Genomic DNA, 16621 nt, shown 5'->3' on the forward strand with positions numbered 1-16621 from the left:
AACTTCGAAACTGGAATTATATTAATACATTCAGCTGCTAACAGGCGTTGATATATATCAACGGGGACATGTGAAAACGTGTGCCCCGACCGGGACTCGAACCCGGGATCTCCTGCTTACATGGCAGACGCTCTATCCAGCTCAGCCATCGAGGGCACAGAGGATAGCACGACTGCAGGGACTATCTCGCGCACGCCTCCCGCGAGACCCACATTCTCACCTTGTATGTCCACACACCACATTCGTAGTGTCTCACACCAACACACTCATTACTCGTGGAAGACATTTTTACCAAGTTTGGGGAATATGTGTGCATCCGCACAGAAGAAGAAGGTCATGGCTGGTGTTGCCAAAACTATATACTTATGTGGATATGGTGTCTGTTCTTTCGGACATGTCCGAAAGAACAGACACCATATCCATATAAGTCATATAACTTCAGTCTGAGTACTGTACAAGTTGTACATAGCGTTTTGCTATCAATATTTAATCCCTGCTACCTTCAGAGTTTCAAAGAGATTAGCCCAAACAGGCCTGTCAAAAGATTTTTTAAATATAAAAACGTTATAAACGTAAGTTTTCCTTTCTTTAACTTGTCTGCTAAGACAAATCTAAGCGCCAGTGTTGTCTCGTGCTCTGGAGTCCAAACTAATCTTCCACAGGTCAATTTATACCAATTTTTAGATCGTTCTCTAAATAATTCGTGTTTTTTTTTGTAATGATACCGTATTAAAGTTATAGTTCGATATTATTCACAGTGGTCAGCACTTCCTACTTTGGAAATGGAATTATTACGTTCTTCTTGAAGTCTGAGGGTATGTAGCCTGTCCCGTATATTTACTGCAGCAAGTGGAATAGTTATGTCCAGTGACCATACTGGCACCGAAACGGAAGCTGACTGACAAGATCACCAGCTTGATCTCAGATTTTTGGGAGAAAAAAGTGCACTTCGTAGATATCAGCCGCAGCAACAGATCCCGCGCGATAATTTGAGCCATAATTCTGATAGTACGCAGTTATGATCTTTTAAATGCACAGCTTTGAAACTTTGTGTGCACGAGTTGTTTGTCACTCGCTCCACCCCATTGCAGCCGCCTAATGTTTTAGCGCGAAGTAATGTGTAGCGGAGACGCAACCAGAGCCCTCTTTATTCGTGGAACGTTGAAAGCGATGGAAAAGGAGGGGGATACACAACTGCCCAAGGTGTTTTTAAATCTTGTTAGAGAACACACGTTACCCTAAGCGAAATGTATGCAAGTATCCTAGTATGAATTCCGTAATACAGGGTGTTTCAAAAATGACCGGTATATTTGAAACGGCAATACAAACTAAACGAGCAGCGTTAGAAATACACCGTTTGTTGCAATATGCTTGGGACAACAGTACATTTTCAGGCAGACAAACTTTCGAATTTACAGTAGTTACAATTGTGAACAACAGATGGCGCTGCGGTCTGGGAAACTCTATAGTACGATATTTTCCACATATCCACCATGCGTAGCAATAATATGGCGTAGTCTCTGAATTAAATTACCCGAAACCTTTGACAACGTGTCTGGCGGAATGGCTTCACATGCAGATGAGATGTACTGCTTCAGCTGTTCAATTGTTTCTGGATTCTGGCGGTACACCTGGTCTTTCAAGTGTCCCCACAGAAATAAGTCACAGGGGTTCATGTCTGGCGAATAGGGAGGCCAATCCACGCCGCCTCCTGTATGTTTCGGATAGCCCAAAGCAATCACACGATCATCGAAATATTCATTCAGGAAATTAAAGACGTCGGCCATGCGATGTGGCCGGGCACCATCTTGCATAAACCACGAGGTGTTCGCAGTGTCATCTAAGGCAGTTTGTACCGCCACAAATTCACGAAGAATGTCCAGATAGCGTGATGCAGTAATCGTTTCGGATCTGAAAAATGGGCCAATGTTTCCTTTGGAAGAAATGGCGGCCCAGACCAGTACTTTTTGAGGATGCAAGGACGATGGGACTGCAACATGGGGCTTTTCGGTTCCCCATATGCACCAGTTCTGTTTATTGACGAAGCCGTCCAGGTAAAAATAAGCTTCGTCAGTAAACCAAATGCTGCCCACATGCATATCGCCGTCATCAATCCTGTGCACTATATCGTTAGCGAATGTCTCTCGTGCAGCAATGGTAGCGGCGCTGAGGGGTTGCCGCGTTTGAATTTTGTATGGATAGAGGTGTAAACTTTGGCGCATGAGACGATACGTGGACATTGGCGTCATTTGGACCGCAGCTACAACACGGCGAACGGAAACCCGAGGCCGCTGTTGGATCACCTGCCGCACTAGCTGCGCGTTGCCCTCTGTGGTTGCCGTACGCGGTCGCCCTACCTTTCCAGCACGTTCATCCGTCACGTTCCCAGTCCGTTGAAATTTTTCAAACAGATCCTTTATTGTATCGCTTTTCGGTCCTTTGGTTACATTAAACCTCTGTTGAAAACTTCGTCTTGTTGCAACAACACTGTGTTCTAGGCGGTGGAATTCCAACACCAGAAAAATCCTCTGTTCTAAGGAATAAACCATGTTGTCCACAGCACACTTGCACGTTGTGAACAGCACACACTTACAGCAGAAAGATGACGTACAGAATGGCGCACCCACAGACTGCGTTGTCTTCTATATCTTTCACATCACTTGCAGCGCCATCTGTTGTTGAAAATTGTAACTACTGTAATTTCGAAAGTTTGTCTGCCTGAAAATGTACTGTTGTCCCAAGCATATTGCAACAAACGGTGTATTTCTATCGCTGCTCGTTTAGTTTTTATTGCCGTTTCAAATATACCGGTCATTTTTGAAACACCCTGTATCAATCTCACGCACAAACTCGTTTAATATTATTCCAGCAATATTCTCATAATGATATTTTGCAACTGTATACGCATCTCAAAACTGAAATAAATAAACCTAAGTGAATGAAAAATTGTCATGAAATGAAGTTAAGGATTTTCGATTTACAATATAATGGTGCCAAACACGTTGAAGAATAGCGCACCTGCTGCAAATGTACTTCACTTTGTGTCATCTTCACAAGGCAACGAAAATAATGCACAACAGCGACGTTAAAATTACTCGTAAACAAAGCTGCGCTACCTCTTTAATGACGCACCTATTCTTTTACAATGCAACGTAAAAATGGTCAAAGGAAAGAGATGTCTGGCACCAGCTACAGGTTATAAACAGCGCACTTTGGCACAATGAACAAAGCATGTAACCAATGTCGACACATTCTTTCGCAAACCTCTTCCTTATTCCACTGTACAGTACTTCGCGCTCGGCCAATAAGCTGCTGCAGTAGGACGGAGCGAGTGACAGAGTCGGTGCGCGAAATTTAGGAGCTGAACATCAGAAGGTCATAACTACATATTGCCTGAATAATGGCCCAAATTTTCGAACGGGAACGATAGCTGGGGATGATATCTTGTAAGTGTACTTTATACTCTTCACAATATGAGCTCAAGTGTGTCCAAAAGTAAAGCAACAAATGGCTATTGCCGCGCTCTGTGTCTAATTCACAATATAATCATACAAACTGTCAAAATCACACAAACTGTCAATGTGCCCGTATAATCTTGTTCTGCACGGAAGCTGGCATTCCGGTCAACGGATAACCACGCCAACGATGACGTCAGGGCACCTATCAAACGAGGTAGTGTTTGCAGGGTAGCCCCATACTCACAATTGCTGTGTACACAGTCACATACGGTGCAGTATGGCACAGAGAAGACGCCTACCAGGCTCTGCGTTGGAGAGCAGTAGGAAGGATGCGAGCAGGACATTCGCAAACTGAAGTGGTCCCTATGGCTTAATGTGAATCATTTCTCGGATGTGGCGACAGTTTATAAAGACCGAATTAGTATCCCGAAGACCAGGGCACGACCGACGATTTGTAACATCAGAAGGAGAGGCCCGTTATTTGGCTCTTAGTACACGACGGTATTGCCTTAATACTGCACAGAAACTGGCATCTGATTCCGCAGCATCCACCGGACGTTTTGTATCGAGGCAAACGGTGTACAGAAGGCTGCGGCAGAGTGGCCTTTATTTACGGAGACCTGTTGTACGTGTACTTCTGACGCGTCTTCACAGAAGGGAACGTCCAGAATGGAGTCTCCAACATGTCACCTAGACAGTCGAACAGTGAGCCAATGTTCTTTTCACAAATGAGTCCCGATTAGGGGTAGAGAGTGATTCTCGACGGATTCGCATCTGGAGGGAATGTGGAACTCGGTTTTGGGACCCAAACACTGTGGAAGAGACCATTATCGAGGAGGATCCCTAATGGTGTGCTGGCCGGGGTGGCCGAGCCGTTCTAGGCGCTACAGCTGGAACCGCGCGACCGCTGCGGTCGCAGGTTCGAATCCTGCCTCGGGCATGGATGTGTGTGATGTCCTTAGGTTAGATAGGTTTAAGTAGTTCTAAGTTCTAGTGACCTTAGAAGTTAAGTCCCATAGTGCTCAGAGCCATTTCGTTGGCTCTGAGCACTATGGGACTTCTCCCAAAATCGATCCATAGTTCAGCTACGCGTAAACAAGGATCGGTTGGGTAATTGTTCCACAGAGAACACCTTCACCGAACGCTGCCAACTTATACTTCCGTATTTCCATGCCTGCGAAATTTGTTCATTAAATTTGCATCCTCGTACGAGGTTGTTTTCAGCACAGAAAACAGCCATTCCTGCAGATGAATAGTGTGAGTGCATGGAAAATATTGCTTGTCTCTAACGTTTAAGGTGAACATCGCAACACGGCACGCCCAGAGGACGATTGAGTGCAGCTTATTGTCATCTTTTCGGCTCAGGCAGTGTCACCACGAACCTAGTGGTGACGACATGGAATCAGAACATCAGAGCGCGAAGTGAAATAGGCACGAGTACTTTCAGATCAAGGAAAGCAACATTGATAATACCATCTGCGTCCCAGAACACCGTGGCCATGATTTTTGCACTGAGGGCTGCGTCGTGAACTACTTTTTCTGGGGCGAGTCTTTGTGTCGGTATTCCGTAGACTGACGTTTCGTCTCCGGGTCGTCATTCTCGTAACGCGAGAGGAGTTCCTAGCAAATTTCAAGTCTGTGCGCTTTGACTTCAGGAGTCAGCATCTGGGGTACCCATCGTGCACAGATCTTCCAACAGCCAAGCAAAGCAATAATGTGACCCACACGTTCTTGTGAAATGTCGATTGTGTTTGCAGTTTCTCTCTGAGTGATACGAATCAGTCTGTCAACATTTTGCTTGTGAAACTCGGTGGTCGCTTTCACAGGACGTCCAACTCTGTAAGGCAGGTCATATGTTCCCGCCTCAACATCTTGAAACTTACTCGCCCAACGACGCTCAGTACTCACATCAACACAAACACCATAAAGTGCTTTCATTCTCTGACTAATCTCCTTTGGGATGACACCTTCTACTGTCAGGAATTCAATGACTGCACATTGCTTAAGTCGCATTGCCCGACCGTCTGCGCAGGGTTCCATACTTTGCACTGTAACATCACAACCATTCAATGCTAAGGCTTCCCGCCAACTGGAGCCGTAGAGAAGAGGCTACGGAATAAGCCAGTAGCTGCCGCATACCAATGTGGCCAACTGTTGAAGAGTTACAAAGTTGGAGGCATTACTTTTCAGTCAACCTTCGGATGTGTGACAAAAGTTTGCTTGGATTCAAATGATATTATGAATTTGGAATGGCTGTTTAGTACAGGAAACTGTAGTTCCCAGCACCTTTCAGTAATAAACAGAAAATTACTGGAGCTGTTTTGGAAAGAATAACTGGAAATGCTGGAGACGAAGATCTTGAAATTACGTTAATATTGTCCGTTGAAATGAGGACGTAGTTTGAAATAGCTGATTACCATTTAGTTATACTTACTTGGAAGACTGCATATCCATAACTTGTTGAAGGAGTTCAAGAATTTAGAAGCACGATTATGTGCTTCAGGGGGTGACAAATACCGGACTTGTTACTGAATGTTTCCCTCTAGTGCACTGGAGCCGTAGACAGTCGCTACCGCTATTGTTCAGCAACCATATCTCGTACAAGCGATCTAGCTAAGCGCTTACTTGGTGGTGCGCACGCTACTATCTATGGTCAGTTTCTGAGATAGAGAACACAGTGTGTAGCAGTTTCCAGAATGAGATTTTCACTCTGCAGCGGAGTGTGCGCTGATATGAAAACTTCCTGGCAGATTAAAACTGTGTGCCCGACCGAGACTCGAACTCAGGACCTTTGCCTTTCGCGGGCAAGTGCTCTACCAACTGAGCTACCGAAGCACGACTCACGCCCGGTACTCACAGCTTTACTTCTGCCAGTATCCGTCTCCTACCTTCCAAACTTTACAGAAGCTCTTCTGCGAACCTTGCAGAACTAGCACTCCTGAAAGAAAGGATACTGTGGAGACATGGCTTAGCCACAGCCTTGGGGATGTTTCCATAATGTGATTTTCACTATGCAGCGGAGTGCAGAAGAGCTTCTGTAAAGTTTGGAAGGTAGGAGACGGTTACTGGCAGAAGTACAGCTGTGAGTACCGGCAGTAAGTCGTGCTTCGGTAGCTCAGTTGGTAGAGCACTTTCCCGCGAAAGGCAAAGGTCCTGAGTTCGAGTCTCGGTCGGTCACACAGTTTTAATCTGCCAGGAAGTTTTCGTTTATCAGTTTGTCCTTCTGAATCCAGTAACTGCTCTGTTGAACAATTAAACGTGCTGACAAAAGAACAAAATGTGGAGATGCATATCATGTTAAATAGTGTGTGATGATATAAGATTTTTTGTCTTTCCGTTATAATATATTTACGAAATGGAGTAATATATAACGTGAAACTTTTATCCATTATGGATGTGAAAAACTGCAACTGTGATGAATAAAGGCTTCCAGAAATTGGTGCCACCAGTCCCATTTTGTTTATTCTTCAATTTCTATTTACCGTGACTGCTTTCGAATCGTCTAGCGGACGGTAAATATTTATTGCATGTTTGCAGCGTTGTGGGGATCGTGTAGCTGTGGCAAGATGTAAAAACGAAACAAGTAAGTGTAGAGTGTGGCGAGAATCACTCACATGTAAGCAGTGAATGTGGCGAGAAGTTTCGTGTTTACATCTCGCCTCTGCTAGACGACCCCCACAATACTGAAAACATGCAGTAAATATGTCCTTCTGAAGATGAATCCATAGACGATTCGAAACCTGTCATGGAGAATAAAAAATGAAGAATGAAACAAAAGGCGACTGGTTGCAGTAATTTCTGGAAACCTTCAGCACATTATGCAGCAAATTTACCTTCTCTCTCATACAAACACTCATAACAGCTTTGTAGAGATGTCCATAACATAACGGGTGTTAAATAATTATACTCGCATTCCGATCAAACAGATGTTCATCACCAATATCTGTACGCGTGGTCCCCACGGGCACGAATACATTCTTGTATTTGTTGTGACACGGAAGCAAACTGTTTCTGAATATCTTCTTGAAGAGTCTCTTGCCATGCCTGAAGCACTAGCTGTATCAGTTCATGCAGATAGTGGCTGGATCATCGTATGAAAGTATGTGACTTCCAATCGCACACAAGATAGAATTTATGGGCGAAGATCAGGGGTCAGGCAGCCCAGTCGAGAATCCGTACATCCCTCAAGGCGTTTGCGGTGGGAACTGCACCGTATTGTTATTCATTATCCACTTGGAGTATTCCATCTCGTACCCTGACTGAGAAGGGTATGAGAACAGTCCGCATCATTCTTACGTCACACTAGTGAGCATTCAACCTTCCTTCAACAATTACTGTGCCGAGTGAGGCGTTGCCGTGGTTAGCAAACTGGTCTCGTATTCGAGAGGATGACAGTTCCAATACGCGTCCGGCCATCCAGATTGAGGTTTTCCGTGATTTCCCTGAACCGCCTGTAAGGCATATGTCGGTTTGGATCGCTTGAAATGGCATGGCAGGTTTCCTTCCCCATCCTTGTGCTCCGTCTCTAAAGACCTCGTTCTCGATGGGACGTTAAACCATAATCTTCGTTCCTTCCCTTTCAACAGTTACCAAATCAGTCCTGCCATCATATCCAATAGCTATCCACATCATGATTCCAGGAATTGGAGGGAGACGAGTGTCGACAGTCACCGTTTCCTGTGACCATTTGCCAAGTCGTGTACACACAAGGTTGACTTCGATCTGGTCGCCAGAAACAGAAGCTAGACTCTTCGCTGAACACCAATTGACTCTGGTTCATCATTATGAAAGCTTCTGTCGTCTGTGGGCTGGTGTCAGCTGTAAACAACGCATGGAAACGTGAGATATCCACCCAGCTTCCTGTAATCGTGACCGCCCCCGATAGCTGAATGGTGCCGGCACGGTAGCTCAGCGTGTTCGGTCAAAGGGTTTAGCTACCCTCTGTAATAAAAAAACTGAGTGAACGGATTAACGAACACCTGAACGAGTGTCATCAGACGTCCGCCACGAACAAATTCAACGAACAATACAGAACAAAAATAAATAAATAAATAAATAAATGGTCAGCGTGACGGACTGCCGTCCTAAGGGGCCCGGGTTCGATTCCCGGCTGGGTCGGGGATTTTCTCCGGTCAGGGACTGGGTGTTGTGTTGTCTTCATCATTTCATCCCCATCCGGTGCGCAGGTCGCCCAATGTGGCGTCGAATGAAATAAGACCTGCCCCGTAAGAGGCCTCTCGGCCAATGACGCCAACCGCTCATTTCCATTTCCTGGAATCGTGGTGAGACACTGTGTGTAACCTGTCTCCGAATTTAGTTTTTGTTATCTATCTATTCATGAGATCCAGTCGACCAGCCTCGCCTGGACATTAGTAGCGGACAGTAGAAGACGGACACTACTGGAGCAGTTACCAGTGATCTATATAAATTTCTTAAATGGACCTTGTATATAGTGAAGGACACTGACTTATTTACATGTCGCCCATCGCTTGCGACAACACGTTGTAAAGAGTTAAGTACTGACAATCTTCTTTATTGTAATAAAAACTCTTCATATGATTTGCTTGAATCGTTGTATAGCTATCCAAGAAAACAGCATCCTTTAGGCACCCTATAAGAGACAAGTGAGCAGGACCCCATCCAATCCATTATTAATTATTCTGTATGGTCCATTTAGAAAAGAAATATTGATAATTCCTTGTTGTTTCCAAAAGGAAACAGAATGCGGATTTAACGTATCGTTGACGCCGAAGTCATCAGCATTTACTTTAAACGTTAGGGAGACTTAACTGTGAATGCCCAGATGGAAATTTGAGTCCAGGCCTCCCCGAGTACCAATCCAGTGTCTTAAAGGGTGAGCCACTTCGTATGGTCAGGAATAAGGATTGGCTGCCCGACACTTTCATTGGTTCATGGTGACTTTGCTACAGCGTGTCGCCGCTATTTTCAGGCCGGAACTGGATGCTGCAAGCTCCTAGTCAAATGCAAGTTCAATATTTGATGATTTTATAGTGCAGTGTTATGCTAGTGTCCTGCGCTGGTGTCTATTGACATTATCAGACGTACTTTTGGGATAATTAAGTGTAAAATGTTGTGTACTGTTGCGTGTAGGTGTGGGTGATTCAGACCATTTATCGTTTGTGAAGAAGACTTATTTTGGGACATACGTTTCAGAAGAGTTGATTCTGAAAGCAACCTGGAAGCTGTAGATAAGCGCCGCGCGGGATTAGCAGAGCGGTCTAGGGCGCTGCAGTCATGGACTGTGAGGCTGGTCCCGGCGCAGGTTCGAGTCCTCCCTCGGGCATGGGTGTGTGTGTGTTTGTACTTAGGATAATTTAGGTTAAATTGTGTGTAAGCGTAGGGACTGATGACCTTAGCAGTTAAGTCCCATAAGACTTAACAGGCATATTTTTTTTTTTTTTTTTGTAGATAAGCTACCCTCCCACCACATTCTCTCTCTTATATATATATATATATATATATATATATATATATATATATATATATGTGTGTGTGTGTGTGTGTGTGTGTGTGTGTGTGTGAGCTATATAGGAGAGTGCCTGTGGAGTTGAGAAACTGTGGAGACAGAAATTGTCACATTGGAGTTTTCAGTTCATCTGTGAAGCATATTGAACTCATACCGCCGGCCGCGGTGGTCTCGCGGTTCTAGGCGCGCAGTCCGGAACCGTGCGACTGCTACGGTCGCAGGTTCGAATCCTGCCTCGGGCATGGATGTGTGTGATGTCCTTAGGTTAGTTAGGTTTAAGTAGTTCTAAGTTCTAGGGGACTAACGACCACAGCAGTTGAGTCCCATAGTGCTCAGAGCCATTTTTTGAACTCATACCCCAGAAAGGTAATGACCTGGATCCACAGTCATACATCGGAAAGGTTTAAGTGCAACAGTGCCGATAGTATGAAAGGTAATTATCAGAGAAAGGTCTCATATGGGACTTTCTAACGGATCAAATCTATGTTAGGGACCAAGGCTCTAATCTGAAACGTTGCCTTCGTGAGCAGTAGTCTTATGGTCACAGATTTCCACAGCTTGACTCCAGAAATCTTCATGAGGGCAGTGGCTGAGCTGTCTTAGATCAATAGAGGCTGAAGGGTAATAAACTTCCCGTCGGCGCCTTGCCACAGTTCGTACGGCTTCCCCCGTCAGAGGTTAGAGTCCTCCCTCCGGCATGGTTGTGTGTTGTCTTTAACGTAAGTTAAAGTTAGATTAAGTACTTTGTAAGCCTAGGGACCAATGACCTCAGCAGTTTGGTCCCATTGAAACTTACCACAAATTTCCAATATTTTTTCCAAACGAGCCGTCGATGACAAGGTCATTAGGAACAGGGAAAGAGCTAGGAGCGGTTAAAGACTGCTGTGTGTCCTTTTCAGCGAAACAGTCTCAGCATTTTTCTCAAGCGATGTAGGGAAACCACGGAAAACCTATACTAGGGTGACCGAATGTTGAATGCCACTTATCACGAATGCGAGTGCTGTGTTAACCGTGTCCACGCGGTTAGCCGTGCAGTCTAACGCACGGCTTACCGGATTGGGATGGAGCGCCTGGTCCCCAGTACGAATCCGCCCGGCTGATTTGTGTCGAGGTCCGGTGAGCCGGCCAGTCAAGTTGATGGTTTTAGGCGATTTTCCATCTGCCTCGGCGAATGCTGGCTGGTTCCCCTTCTTCCGCCTCAGCTACACTATGCCGTCGATTGCTGCGCAAACAAGTTCTCCACGTATACGTACACCACCTTTTCTCTACCACGCAAACATAGGAGTTACACCCGTCTGATGTGAGACGTTCCCTGGAGGGGTCCACCGGGGGTCGAACTGCACAATAACCCTGAAAGAGTGGTTCGGTATGGGGCAGCGGAGGGGTGAAGTGGACTGCGGTAGTCGTCGTGGGGTTGTGGACCACTGCGGCTGCGGCGGGGACGGAGCCTCTCAGTCGTTTCTAGGCCCCCGGTTAACATAAAATACTGTCTTAACCACTTCGCCATCACACACTGTAGGTAACATACAGATCATACGCAAAAACTAACTACAGATGACTCATTTCACCGACAAAAATTAACTAAGTTCCTTTACTGGGTTGAAGTTCCGCTCAGATCTCTTACTTATTGTGTCCTTATGCAAAGACTTTCACAAAAAAAGTTACGGTTACTGGAGCTGAGTTTCTAAGCACGAAATCTGGCTATTACCTGCACCGACGTAAGGTTCGCTGAAAGTCAGACTTGTGAGACGACGCATAGTGAAACTTCGACAGCACTGCTGTGTTTCACTTGCATTCTACAGTCTGCAGGTAGAAAATGACACCTGACACGCCCATGTAGCCTAGGTTGGTAACGCACGTCTGTGCGGTGGCGCTTGTGTCAGAAATAAGCCAATTCGAATCCTGGTGGTGGACAGAATTTTCATTGGCTTAATTTGGGCAGCAAGAGGAGGAGAGGTGGTACCGTTTTAAGTTGCTGATAACCAGTCTTCGCGCCAGTGTGCTGGATTAAATTCCAAACCTCTCCACCCCCGTAGCTAAGTGGTCAGCGTGTCTGTCATGCAGCAGCTCCGGGTTCGATTCCTGGCCGGGTCGGAGATTTTCTTCCCTCAAACAGTGGATGTTGCACTGTTCTCATCATCGATACTAAAGTCGCCCAAATGTGGCGTCATCTGAATAGACTTACAAATCGGCGGCCGAACTTTCTCATGTGGGTACTACTGCTCATCAATGCCATACCATTTCAATTCCAAATCTCTCCGCAGTGTCTCATTAAGTGAGGACATGTGACACCGCTGATGGTGACGTTAAGCTGGACGGCCCCTTGCTACCATTCGAGAGAAGTAGGCTCCACCGGATTTCATCCTCTCCCTTCTATCATCATCATCATCATCATCATCATCATACAACGTAAACATAACACTACTCAACAAAGGTATCCATTAGTGACCTACACTCTACAAAGACACATACACCACAACTCTCACATATCTGCAAGCAAAGGGGCCAATGTGTGCGGAGGAAGAACCCTCTTTGTGACAGTCGGCTCAAACCCCGTGTGATATCCCAGCCAACAACGCCACACCAAATTTACGTTTTTAAATGAAATGTGTATATACTATGTACTGTTGCATGTGTTTATCACAATGTAAAGTACCTACGAGAAGCTTAAGATCTGAGAGCAAGTTGTTGCGGGAAATTGAGAGAGGTCGTATTATGGGACTGTATTAGTACGACGGACGACGCACTGAATTGGCTCTACAAGGAACACTGTGGTTACACTAGCAGTTTGTGGGTAGGGTTTTGTAAGAGTAGACTAGGTTTATGTGGGAGGACAAAACTGTCAGTTTTTGTTTTAATAACGGTGCAATGTTGAAAAAACACGTCGATCTTTCAGACACGCACAAATAGACTCAGTGACTTCGACTGCTATCTTCGAGTTTCAATTTAAGGTTTATTTGTCCTCTGACAGGATCATGTCTCAAATAAAACTACGTAACTTGGTAGAGCCAAGCACTACGGTTTCTCATCTTATGTATGATTTGTACGAAATCTGTGAAACAAGTTGGCGGTGGTAGACCAAGGTGCCAGTCCAGTTTTGGTTCTGGAAGGAAGGTTTTAAAGTGATGTACCGTCGAGGTCACTTTTGAGATGGAGCACAAGCTCAGATTGGAATATTTGAAATCGCAAATACGACGATAGTTTATTGACCACTGCGCCATCTTATTCAGTACAAATAGTCTGCACGAGCGTCGAAAACTGCTTGAAAACAGAAATAAATTCAAATCACCTGGCGTGACAAATTTCAACCTCTTCCAGCTTGTAGAACCCGGACGCTATCCCTTCCATCCCCCTATTACAGTACTCAAAATGTTAATACCTCAATATTTCTGTTTTGGAATTTACTTCGGAATACACGATGGAACAGTCTACTTTTTTCAGCCTCGATAGATGTGATGAAGATATAGGCAGTCTAATCTTATAAAGAAGGATATGAGCACAGCAATCAGTTGCAATCCCACTGACTTTTTATTATTGTTGCATATCCAGATTTCAGCTATCTTCAGTACATTTGAGTTATAATTCAACAAGCTCCCAGCAGTACATGTAACCATACGACTTTACTGATGTACAGGCACAAGGAAGGAACGAAATGCTGACATGTACTGATAGGCGGCTTATAACTCACTTAAATGAAGTAAGGGTGGCCATTTATAGCTGAAATTTTGGGGATTGCGACTGACTGCTGTGTTCCTGTCTTTCATTGGAATAATATACGGTTCCGTATGGGACCAAAGTTGGCGAAGTCTTTAAGCTTTCTATAAGAAATCCACTTGTAGCTTCATTTACAACAGAGTGAATACATGTAAACTTCAAAGCACTACTGCATCAAATACTCACATAAAAAACTCCAAATCAATAATTTCCCGAAAGTTAGAGCCAAGACAGGTGGTGACCCCCTTTGTGTATTTGGAACTGCCTTGTCATTATCTGTGCGAGTAAAAAAAAAACGAGAATTGGCCTTGGAATTTCGTCAAACATGCAGAACAGGTATGTGAGTCGCATATTCATGTCAGGAGGGCGAGTGCACCCACTGTGTAGCGCTTACTTAAGTCTCGTCTTCTACTTTCCTTCCGGACTGCCGTAATATCTCGCTGCCCGTTGCGCACACACTTTGCGCTCTATGTGATACACGTTGAGCAGGCTCCCCGAGAAGCGTAGGTAGCCAACGGGCTTGTACTGGTACAAATCGCAGCATCATACGGACATAATGTGTGATTTATGAGTAAAGAAAGGAAGAGTGGAGTTTAACGTCCAGAGGACGGCGAGGTCATTACAGTTCGTACTGGACAAGGATGGGACGCGAAACCGACAGTAGCCTTCTCAAAGGAAACATCTCGTCACTCGACTGACGTGGTTCAGGAAACCACGAGAAATTTAAATGTGGATAGTCAGGCATGGTTTGTAACACCTCTGCTGGTGAATGCGAATCTACTGCCTTAATCACAGTGGATTTACTGTCAATGGTAAGAATTTTGAAAGGCGAAAACGTGTCATAAAGTTCGTGTCCGTGAAAGGAACATGCGAAACGGATGTAAGACAAAGCTTGGGACAATTTATCTTATCTCGTGGTTCTGCAGAGCAATATTTCCAACAACTTAGGTAATAAACTGAATTTGTGTTGTTGCGAAACCAAATTCAATTGCGACTTCCAGTATTATGTTACAGGTTTTCCTTAGTTTCCTTAAATCGTTTCAGTCTATCCCTCCCTTCATTTCTACTAAATCTCAGGCAGATCTCATGTTTTTGTAGTTGCGAAATCAAAAAGAATTGATAAGAAACATCAGTCAAAAGCTAGGTTACTTAATAGCTGACATATACTTGTTCTGAAAATAGATTTGAACATCAACCATCACTCCATTTCAGTTCCCAAACTAACAGTCGTTAAAGTGATTAAAATCTTTGCTCTCAAAGTAGTAAAATTAATTTACTAGGGAAGATAATAAAAGCAAGATCAGAATTAAACGCCAAAGTTATTAGAGATATAGCTCAGTTGCAAGGAAGAAGCGGGAAGGAATAGATCATAATCCTGTCATAGAAACAATTCCAACGCTCACCTTAAGTGATTACAGGAAAATACAGAAAACCTAAAACTGGTTAGCCAGACAGGGATTTAAAACTGTCCATATTGATGGGTCCAGTGTCGTAATCTCTACCACATCGTACGCGTAGTTAAACAGGGGAAGTTGGAAAAGTCTCACCTTAATCATGCTTATAGTTAATAGTTCTGTCCGACCGACCGCCAAGTAATCCTCTGCCAGTGGCGTCATCGGATGCGGTACAGAGGGGTTGTGGTCAGCACACGGCTCTCTCGGTCGTTGTTGGGTTTATTTGCCTTGGAACCGCTGCTAATCGGTCGAAAAGATCCTCAGTTGGCTTCATGAGGCGGAGTGCACTTCGTATGAGTCCTGCCGCCAAAGAAAAAAATCCTGTTACTACCGGGAATCGAAGCCGCGTCCCCTACATGGCAGTCAAGCACGGTGACTCACTTATGGAGACCGACAATCATACTTGCGATTATGCATAAATCAATTACAGAGGATTACACAGCATCTTCATAGAATTGGCAGACCGTGCCTTACCTTATAGAAGGACTGTAGATGGAGAAACAGCTTTTAAAATGGTTCAAATGGCTCTGAGCACTATGGGACTTAACATCTGAGGTCATCAGTCCCCTAGAACTTAGAACTACTTAAACCTAACTAACATAAGACATCACACACATCCATGCCCGAGGCAGTATTCGAACCTTCGACCATAGCAATCGCACGGTTCCGGACTGAAGCGCCTTGAACCGCTCGGCCACCGCGGCCGGCCGAAACACCTTTTAAACAGAGTTGACACTGCTTATTCAGTGTACGCTTAATGCTTCAGCGTAGGATTTTGCAGCTGACTACATTTCAGCAAAATCATTCTGTGAAATGAGGTCGCTTTAACCTTTGGAGGAGTCCAGTGAACTTAATGTGTAATATTATATAACCCGCTTCGGCTTTACAGCCATCATCACTTCTCAAAACATTCTTTACAGCCATCATCACTTCTCAAAACAGAATGTGTGCAGAAAACACGCAGCAATAGGTGTGCTACTTGCCTGTTCAAAGAAACAAGAATGTGACCACAAATGAAAATTCTACAGTTTATTTGAAATTATTTTTGGTATGTGGCCACGTCTTATTTAAATACAGCAGTCAATCATTTAGCACCTGCTGTAGGCTGTTTTTGCCTGGGACACAAACTGTGACGCGTAGTCACAGTTATTAACGTTCTACCGAGTTCCTATTCTTCCAGTTGTCAGGTGGCAGGACCACGTTGGTCTCCTATGAGTGAACTGAGTGATAGGATCAAGGAGAGGAGAGACCTAGTGATTATTTTCGAGAAAGTCAGTTCTTAATTAAAAATCCTTCATTCAGCTGTAGCACATAAGATTCACACACGGCCGTGCCGTGTGAGAACTGAGTAGGTAAGATTCGCTGAAATATTTACAACTACGATACATCACCAGTAGTCACCCTGACAGACGCTGCCTGAATCAGCAGAGGAAACGTTGATAGCTTTTCACACCCCAATGCAGTTAGACATGCAGAATGATTTTATTGAAACACGTTCAGTAATGGGT

At 44.6% G+C, this 16621-nt stretch overlaps 1 protein-coding gene and 1 non-coding gene across 2 annotated transcripts in view; both read right to left on the minus strand.

Annotated features, from left to right (window-relative positions):
- The window catches only part of LOC126297840 (cuticlin-5), a 260742-nt gene that overhangs the window by 142796 nt on the left and 101325 nt on the right, over positions 1 to 16621 (minus strand). The window lies entirely within an intron of this gene.
- On the minus strand, positions 82 to 156 carry Trnat-ugu (transfer RNA threonine (anticodon UGU)). The gene has a single exon. It is a non-coding gene; the product is annotated as a tRNA-Thr (tRNA).

Source organism: Schistocerca gregaria, chromosome X, assembly GCF_023897955.1.
Source record: "Schistocerca gregaria isolate iqSchGreg1 chromosome X, iqSchGreg1.2, whole genome shotgun sequence".
Classification (NCBI taxonomy): Eukaryota; Metazoa; Arthropoda; class Insecta; order Orthoptera; family Acrididae; genus Schistocerca; species Schistocerca gregaria.